Below are 10,933 nucleotides of genomic sequence, written 5' to 3' on the forward strand. Positions count from 1 at the left end.
GGGAAGGAAACACTCAAGAAAATAAAAGACATGAATGAAACAGAAGCTGGAGATTCAATATGTAGGACCAACAAACCCAAAAGTCTTTTATGTATAACACTAGTAATATTAACAAGACTCTAGGAAAATTAAGAAATTAAAAGAGAAGGTACAGAAACAATATTATATATTTAAAAATAATCATGATGCTACAGATATTAAAAATTATTAGTTAGAAGCAAAATTATTTAATACTTAAACAAATTATACGAAATCTAAAACTTACAATAGCTGAATCTAAAAGGAAACAAAAGCACCTTTGATTTTCAGTGGTTAACATCTTCTAATACTGATAACAGCCATCCCTGATTGGTTTCCTTGAAAATTGTATTAAACTCTAAAAGAAGGAATAATTCTATTTCTATTTATTTTTCCCAGACAACAAAAAAGGAAATAGTCATCAGCTAATTTTATAAGGTCAGCATAAGGGTAATAGTAAAATCTGTATGTAAGATTCACTATCTCAAGTCAGTATGATAAAAAAATTACAATCCCATCTTACTCGACAATAAAGATAAAAATTCCCAAGTACACGCTTCTGAACTAAACAAGGAATACATTAAAAATATTGAGATGATAAAGGAGAATTTTCCCAAGGAATGTACAATAGGTTAAATATTAGAAATTAATATAATTCACCACGTTAAAAGAAATAATCACTCATTCATTTCCAGACAGAAAATCAGTAGTTCATAAAGTACAACATATGCTCAGACTAAAAATAATTAGCCAACTATTTATAGGACATTTTCTTAAAATATTAAAATATATTTACCCACAAATTGCATCCAGATATTGAAAAACAATAAAAGGTTAAAACAATTTTCTTCAAGAAGAAAAAAAGCAAGATTGCCCATTCTCACCATTATCAATGAAGTTATTTATGGGTTATATAGTTGTTTACTTAGAAAACTCAAAAAAAATTTTAGTTAACATACAATTCAACAATTTTAGGATTGTAGACACAAATTTTTATAAGACCAATTGCATTCTTGCAAACAAGCAATAAACAGAAAATATAATTTTATAATATGTGCCATGAAAAATAGGATTAAATTATTAAATAATCAGGATTAAATCCAACACAAATTGTTACAAAATTTGAGTAAAAGTTTATAGTGTTATATTGAAAGAATTTTAGTAAATGAATGTAGTGACAGATCACAAAAATGTCAATTTTTACTAAGTAGGGCTGTAAACAAAATGTAATTCTATTATAAATGTCAAAAGATATTTTGTAGAAATTGACAAGCTGATTCTAAATTGCATGGAGAAAAGCCCAAACTGAAGAATGGCATAATTTTATTGACAACTGGAACAGAATGAGATTCCTGGAAATACGAGAGGACTTCAAAAAGTTCCTGGAAAAATGGAATTAGGCAATAAAATTTTAAAATGTAAACTGTATTTCTGAACATAAGCTCTATCAAAGTCAAGACACGTTTGTAAACAGTAATATTGGTCAATTAATCTACCCATAAAGAGCTGATGATGGTCCTGGGAATTTAGCCATGTCATTGCAGTGTTTTTTACATTATTAATTGTAAAGAAAAATGAATGCTCTATACAGATTTTTAAATATTAGAAAACAAACATAAGTCACACAGAGACAAATCAGGACTGCAACATGGATGTCTAATAATTTTTCTTCAAAACTCTGGAAAAATTGCCTTGTTTGATGAGGAATGAACAGAAGCATTGCTGTGGTAGAGAATGACTCTCTGGTAAAGCTGTCCTGGTCATTCTTCTGTTAAAGCATTGGAAAACTTTCTCGAATAAGCAGATGAGAGATGAGCATGTCTCACAACAAGCAGATGTTATCATTCTTTGGCCCTTCTGAAAATCAACAAGCAAAATGTCTTAAACATTCGCCCAAAATTTTGCCATGACTTTACTCTTGAGCAAACTGCTTTTGCTTTGACTGAACCACCTCCACTTCTTGGTAGTCATTGCTTTCACTGCACTTTGTCATCAGGATCATACCGGTAAAGCCATGTTTCATCCCCTTTTACAATTCTTCTGAGAAAAGCTTCACAATCAATCTTACTTGTTTTGCATCAGCTTTGTTCTTCTCTGCAGCTGATCAGGGCATAACAATTATGTCACTCATTAAGTAGAAACTTGGCTCAACTTTAACATTTCTATCAGAATTGTGTAAGCTGAACAAATGGAAATGTGTATGCTGTTGTCTATTGTTTCTCCTGTTCATCACCGGTCTTCTTCCATTAGGGCACAAAGGATATTAATTATTTTCTTGCAAATTGATGTGGATCATCTCGCACTGCAAGCTTCAACTTCTACATTTTCTTATCCCTTCTTAAAACAAGTTATTTATTTGTAAACTGTTGATTTCTTTGGGGTACTGTTTTTTAAACTTTTAGTCAAGTGTCAGTAAATTCATCATTCTTTCCACCCAAGTTTCATTATAATAATGATGTTTGTTCCTGCTTCAATTTTAGCATGTTGCTCTGATAGGGGCTCTTTTCAAACTGGTGTCTCATCTTTCTTAGTACCTCAAACTAGATCGTGCTCAGACATGGTATAACAAATTAATACAAGTTTATTTTGGTGCAAAAATTTTTGAAATCCATGTATAGTTTTTTCATCATACACACTTTCCATAAACTTCTTAAAGACCCCTTGTATGTATCTACATATACACACAGGCATATTTGAAAATGGGAACAAAAATAATTTAAGTTTCTTTTCCTATCACCTATAAATAAATGAGAGATAGTTTTTAAATGGAAAAGTAAAATGCAAAACTATAGAATACTTGGGGTCAATATAGGAGACAGTCTTACTAAATAACGAGGAATTTTTTAACTGATATAGAGAATTACTACAGAAAAATATGAATAAACACAATTAAATTAAAATAAAATGTTTTGCTTATAAAGTTTAATTGAGGAAATGGAAAGTAAGTCACAACTTTTTATTTGTTTAAATCTGGATTTTGTAAACATTTGAAGGTGGTAACTCTCATTTTCTAAGGATTATTTTAAACGAAGTGTGCTCTTGAATAAGTTCAAGTCTTTTTCCCAAACAGGATTTATAGCTTGCTTGCTTTCTCACAATTAAATAAACACATTTAATTGTGTTTATTTATATTTTTCTGTAATAATTCTCTATATTGATTAAAAAATTCTTCACTATTTAGTAAGACTGTCTCCTATATTGACCCCAAGTATTCTACAGTTTTGCATTTTACTTTTCAATTTAAAAACTATCTCTCATTTATTTATAGGTGATAAGAAACTTTTTCTTTCTTTTCTTTTCTTTTCTTTTCTTTTCTTTCTTTCTTTCTTTCTTTCTTTCTTTCCTTCTTTCTTTCTTTCTTTCTTTCTTCTTTTCTTTCTTTCAAAAAATAAAACCCTTCCTTTGTTTCTATTAAAAATCTGAATTTTAAGCAGACTCTTGGACTGCTGACTCAAATCCGTCAGGTCATTCAACTTTAGCACCTCTCTCTTCTCAGTGGCATTTCAAAATTATTACTTTTCCATAAAGCTTCAAGAATTTTCCCGATTCTTGGACTTAAGCTTCCTCAACATTTTTACTATGTTATTGGAGACCTCATGGAGGGAATAAATGGATTGCAAACCTTTCTAGGTATTTTCTGCTGCTTTCTGCAATTAATTTACTGATCACTTTTTTCAAGGCACTTTTCTGTTCCTCTTGGATCATGATTTCCATCATCTTCTTACAGATTTTATGAATCTCTTGGTGCTGAGCATAAGAGGACTTTCAAATTTGATTGTTGCAATTCTTAGAAAAACCATCACTGAACAGATAAAGCAAATAATCGTTGGTAGTCTTAATAACAACAGCAGCTTCAAAATGATCTGTCATTTTTAAAAAATTGATATTGGAGGTCATTTCTCATGGGTAAGATCTGTGTCATAGAAGACGATCAGGCAGTTTTGTCCAGAACATCCTCATTAAGCAACCTGAATTTTATAAAAGCAACTTAATCATCCTTGGATCAGCAAATCTCACTTGAAAAGCAAAACACTTGAGGCCATCAGATATAATCATACTTGAGACCGTAAGATCCGTTTCTGTATCCTTGAGTTTTTATGACTAGTGTTTTCCCAATATTAGTTATACTGAACATAGCTTGTGCTTTTACGTTATACCAATCTTTGTTAGAAAATTGATCATTTTCTTGGCTCCCTTTTTGCCACATTTTATAGCCATTCCTCGACCCAATCTATAATCTTAAAAACAGGAAACTACATAAATCTTTTACAAGTCAGTGTGTGATAGATGAAGAACTATTATTCTATGCCACTTTCTCGTCACTACCAAATAATCCTTTTTTAAAAAATAGCAATTTAGAACAGAAATGATATGTGTTTTGAGGAAATAACAAATATTCTGGTAATATGAGTTATTTATTTTAAGCTTTTGTGTTTTCTTAAATGTACTGAGATCATTTTTCAGTATAGTTTTATGAGTAAATATTTTTTACCCTCCTAATATCAGATAAAAAGCAGTTTGGTCCCTCAAGCTTAAATCATGATTGTTATTTTTTTCTAATTTCATTAGCTTAATATGTACTTTGGATTCATGCTTCAATTTTACTTTCCTCAATTATTTTCATAAGGATTATTATACATTTAAATAGGCTTTGAAGTGTAAGAATATTTTAAATGGTGAGCTTCTCTCACTTATTTTCCAGCTTCTATTGGCAGTCATTTAAATATAATTAGGTGTGATAAATTGGTCACAACCTGGGAAACCATCCTGTATGAATCAATATAATCTGCCAGCTTCTTGGTTGACATAGAAACTGATTATACAAGCCTGTTTAATGCAACACACATTCTATGCATAAATGATTAACATAGTAAAGTTTAGAAAGGAGCCTAGTCAAAGCTATGCTTCCCACAACTTTCATTATTGCTCTATATTTTATCTGCTTCATTATGTCTTCTTAAACTTGAACTAAAAAATATGTATAACATACTGACATAAGTAGATAAAGAAAGTGCTTTTAGGGATAATATTCAGTAGTTCTTTCATCAGGGAAGAGTTCTGTCATCCCGAATGTCGTTACAGATGAACTAATACATCAATGTGACTTGCCCAGCAATTGAGTTTCTCTGGCTTCTGATGTTTAGCTGCTCCCATCATTAGCTTACTGTAATAATTTGAAGAATAAAAAGACTTGCAAAATCCAGCATTGGGATGCACTGAACTGTATCATCTTATGGATTTAAATGTAATTTCTGAGGAATAAAAAGGATATAATTGGAGCCCTGAAACAACTAAGCAGAGTGTTCCATGCCAATATTAGAGATCCAGTCAATGAAATATTTTGTCATTCAAAGGTTTCATACATAAACCATTAGGACAGAATTAAATGAATCATTATTTCATGAGGAATTTTTATAAATTCCTTCTTTTCATGTGTTTGAATCAGTAGCATCAAAACATTAAAAGATCATTATCCAAAGAGCACTGCATCCCTATCTCAATAGAGAAAATTACTAAGCCTAAGGCAAAACTTACATATTGTACAGTAAAGAAAATCATTCACAAAAGAAGCTAAAAGGAGTGTGAGTGCACTAAGAATACCCATGGAAGCTGTATACATACATGGAAGTAAATATATATGTGTAAGTATGATATATACATATGTAATCACACATATACGACTATACATGTATACAGATACATGTGTGTGCATAGAAAGGGCAAATAATAATGTAACCATGTACCATGTATCCATTCCTCATCTTCCAATGAATTAAAGTTTATAATCAATTTGTTTTATCTGTATCCCTATCACTTAACCCTATCTTACATTAAGGAACTAAACCCACATTATATATCATTCTTCTATGTATATTTCTTATGCATCCTTAAATACAAACAATCTTTCAAAAACGTAATCATAATATAAACTACCTTGAAGGATTCACAGTAAACTGCCTTAAATATCACGAATGGACTTAAATAACATTAACGCACGCAAATATCTAGTGAGTTTTCAGATTTCTCGAGTTTTCTCATGAAGTTACACAGTTAATTTAATTGAATCATTGTAAAGATAAGATCGATACAATGGAATTAACCAGTGTGTCTCTTAAATTCTCTTCATATGTTTATCTTTTCCTCCTTTTGAACTTTTTCTTACCCTTTAGATTTTGCTGAAAGTAAATAAGTCAAGTTATTTGTCCCTAATAGTTTCACAAAGTCTGATTTTTTTCTGATTTCTCTGTGGTATTTTTTTATTTTGAGACAGTCTTACCCTATCACCCAGGCTGGAGCTCAGTGACGCGATCTCGCGATCTCGGCTCACGGCAACCTCCGCCCTCCGGGTTCCAAGGATTCTCCTGCGTCAGCCTCCGGAGTAACTGGGATTACAGGCGCGCACCAGTATGCCAAGCTTTTTGTGTTTTTAGTAGAGACGGGTTTCATTATGTTGGTCAGGCTGGTCTCTAACTCCTGACCTCAAGTGATCTACCTGCCTTGGCCTCCCAAAGTGTTGGGATTACAGGCGTGAGCCACCGCGCCCAGACTGTGGTGTCTTTTAATATGTTTCTCAGTATTCTCTGCGAATTGATTGTTAGATCTAGAAATTCAGTATTAAATTTTAGAAAGAATTTATGTAATAGGTTTAATAGATTCTAGGTACTTCCATTAGGAGGCCATAAAGCCTGCTTTTCTTGATTTTACTTTATTTGAAGTTATTAATGATAATTATCTAAGTATATTAATTAATTTAAAGTTGCAAAATAGTGATGTTCTAATTATGATACTCATTGATTTATTGGCTGGAATATTTCCATAAAAGAAAGTTTCTCTTATATAGTCTTTGATTACCACAAAATACTTAATATACGAAAGAAGGGATAAATGCTTGATTCTTTAACACTTTTCAGAATAATAAATTATTTTTCTAGCATCTCTGAGAAAACCAATAAAACTCTATGTGTGTCTATATGCCAACAGTTAATATTTTAACCGTAGCCATTATTTCTCTCTTTTTATGCTTAAATTGATCCATCAATTTATGTATTAATAATGGCTAAATTATCTGAACAATCATTTGAGAACTTAAAGGAAAAATTCATTTATAAATCTTGGTCTAAAGGCTTTGGGATAGCTCAATTATGAATAGGTAAGGCCGTGTGGCTTTTTCTTTTCAGCACACTGTATGTAGAGTTGATTTATGGGTTTTACAAATAATTTTAATATGATCTTAAATTAATTGTATCAACTATAAGTTTCCAGCATCTCCTAATAATAGGCATATAAACTTATCTGTTGCAAATAGGAGTTTATAAGCTAAAAGGGGCATATAATGTGATATGAGGTTTCTTGAAAGCAAATTTCAAAGGAAAAATACGTATTATGTAATATGAGTTTTTTACTTATATATAAATAAATTTCATACATGTAGATATAATTTCTTAGAATTCACTTATATGGAAGAAATTATATAATGCATGTACATAAAGGAACACATTTTATCTTTATTACTTGACCTCATTAAACTGATTTTTATTTTTTAAGGAACTAAATAGTTTTATTTTTATTTTTCTCTTTGGAAGACTCCTGATTTAAAAACTTTAAAAATTTTAAAATAATTTTATAACTACCATAAGTATTGTACCTTAATTCCATTTTTAAAAACCTAGGGTAAAAGTTCACTTAAAGAGAAACTGAAGATTAATAATCTAATTGAAATAACAGATTTGTGATTAAGTATACCTGAATGCTCAACTCTAGCTGCAACAAATTTTAACACTGTGTTTTGTTTCTTTCTCTTGACATAGTACTTTAAAGTATTTGAAGGTATTTACTGTACATTACAAAATAAACAAGTACATGATATTGAAATATGACCTTTGTTGATTTTAATCAGTAAGCTTGTCTATGTAAATCCTGGGACCAGTAAGATATGTTAACAAATAAAATTACATATTGATAATAGAATTTTAAAATCTTTTTAAATATTAAAATGTATAACTTTTTCAAGGTATAAGTACCAATAAATTTTGAGGACTATAAATCCTTTTTTAAGAGTTGTTATCTTAAGAAGCACTGTGGCATGAATGACAAGAGTGAATTAGTCATCAAAATTATAATTATTTTACCCATGTGATACATAACTTAGAAATGAATATATGTCATTTAATTTTATTTTTGCCTTAAATTAATTGTAGGTTGTATTACATATAGTAATACATTATACCTGCAACCAAATTATTCTGTCAGCCCGTTTGCTCAAAAGTGCAAGAAGATCGGTATTGAGACATCATGAGTTAAATCACCGAATAATACTTGTTTGTACTCCACATTGTACTTATTGACCACGTAAGAAAAACTTGCCATTTTTAAATGCAATGTACTAGTCAATACACTTCCAAAATAATTAGAATTGAAGTAACCGATCAACTATTACATTTTAATTCAGAATTAAATGTTTGGTTTTTTGGTGTTATCTTCAAAAAAAATTCTATAAATGGGAAAAAAGTTAACAGAAATGCTGAATTAAAAGAATTAAAACTATTTAATGCATAATGTGTCCATGGGCACCATACTAATGCTTTTATATAATTCATTTTCTTATTTTGTATAGTTTGAAAATGAAAGTAGGCACTATTAATAATTGTGCTGAAACAATGTATATAAAACAAGTGTGTCTAGGGCAACCAGACATTGAAAAAATTAAAACAAATTGACCCCTACCTTCTTTGAATGTCTTATAGTATGATAGCTATTTTATATATAAACAATTAAACACAATCTCATATTGCTTAAGAGCTGAATAGGCATAATTATAATGAAACTTGGTTTGGTAAGAAAAAGATTTTAGTATCAAGCTTTCTACCTATATCAGCAGTATTTTGTGACAAACATATTTAAAATTAAAATCTTTATTTTGTTGCATGTATTTTAACCTTCTTCTGCTATTACAATTTTTTTCCACCAGATGGTAGCCAAGAAAAGCAGGAAACAAAGAGATTAGCAGAGTTAAAATAAACAAAATTAAATTGATATAAACCTCAAACAAAAAAATTTGATTGTAGCTACAGATGTAAACACACTTGCAAAAATTCGACATACTGAGTAAATAAAAACAAAGCTTTTTAAAATGCTTTTCTTCTGATATTGAATGTGTGAAAGCTCTTTAAGAGTAAGTTGAATTTGAAAGCCTCTGAGACTGTTAAAAAATATAGATAGAAGAATACTAAACTTGAGATCTGAAGTCAGTGTTTTTTCATAGAACATTCACAAGTGTATGAATATAGGCTTGTTTTAAATATTTCCCTAATCTTTGTTTATTTAAAAGAAGCATTGTGATGTTCTGAAATATAAATTTTGGATATATATTTCCTGACAGTTCTTTTATAAAAAACCATCTATCCCACTTATGCAAAAATCAAATATGTGGAATTGTTTCCTCTGTGTGGAGTCTTCACTTCTATCCTTGTTAGTCTTGGCTCGTACATGAAGTATTCATTATTTGCAAAAACCAATTATGATCCCTGTCTGGATACATTAAGATTTTTTCTACAAGTCTTTTCCTCTCTATCACATTTTAAGCAACAGTTTACATGAATTATTCATAGTACCCATATTGCAGGCAAGTTTTTTTATTAAATTTGATCGTAATAATAGTTATTACCCCAGTCATGGCAGTTTTATGAGTATTCTTCAATGCCATTACCTGGAAAGATTTCAATCAAGAAATATAAGAGATGCAAATCAATTTCCATAATAAAATTAAACTGTACCATCTACTCTTTCATTCCAGCAATAGAGCTGATTGACAGCCTCTCCCTCATACCTGGAGCAGATAACATTCAGATGCAGAAATAAACAATGGCAGATTATTTCTTCTCAAACATTTCACTATCTTTTTCTTCATTGTTGGTGTTTAGTGTTTGCTAACTTCACTGAAAGATAATATTTAACTTAAATTCCATATACATATTTATTTTTGAAGCAACATATTTTCTGATAATGGTTGATTTTCTCTGAAGTAGTTGAGCTTATAAGCAAATGAATACAGAATTAAGTGCCATCATCTTGTTTTTCTCCTAAAAACAGTATAACCTCCTTTTGTAGAGGAAATCATACTCTGTTATTGGGGGGGGGCAAAGTGGTTAATTTTGTTCTGAGTATCAATTTATTTTCTAGTCTCTTCACTCTTTAATTCCATTCCTCATGACAATAAAATAGAGAGTGATAGAGTGGATTACAAGATTGTGTACACAAACTGGGAAAATACAGACCTTGGATACACATCATGTGAGTAGGTACAAAACAACTATATATATATATATATATATGATCATAATTTTTTATGATCATAATTTTCTTCTAAAATTACGTAACAGATTCTTCTCTCAAAAGATAAAGAAAGGTGTTAAGTTGGACTGCAATTTTGCAGAGATAGATTGGAGCAGTTTTTAGAATAGAAGTCATGAATCCAGAGAGCAGAAGAGTTGTGAATATATGCACTATGTACCCTGTTCTAGAAAGGTAGCCTGCAGACCTGTGAAGGTCCATAGACTTCCTTCCATTAATCTTTGAGTTACTGAGAACCATCTAATTCCATGCCTCCAAAAACAGCGCAGAATTTGAGTAGAAGATGAAATAGTGGTAGTGATGTTTTGTGAGAATGACTCTCCCATACTTTTCAATGCAGTGTCACTAAGTAAAGATCTTACAACTTAATGAGTTCCTTATTGTTCTCTTCAACAAATATTCAGTTAATATTTACATGCTCTTAACATGTAAAACCTCTTCAGCTTAATATTTCTACTTTATTCATAACTTTCCACTTTCTCAGATACAACTGTGTCCTGAGGCTGTATTAAAATATAATTTTAAGACTAGAAACAAATTTTTTTACTGAAGGAAGATAGAAATT

The sequence above is a fragment of the Mandrillus leucophaeus genome, unplaced genomic scaffold, assembly GCF_000951045.1.
Source record: "Mandrillus leucophaeus isolate KB7577 unplaced genomic scaffold, Mleu.le_1.0 Scaffold906, whole genome shotgun sequence".
Lineage (NCBI taxonomy): Eukaryota > Metazoa > Chordata > Mammalia > Primates > Cercopithecidae > Mandrillus > Mandrillus leucophaeus.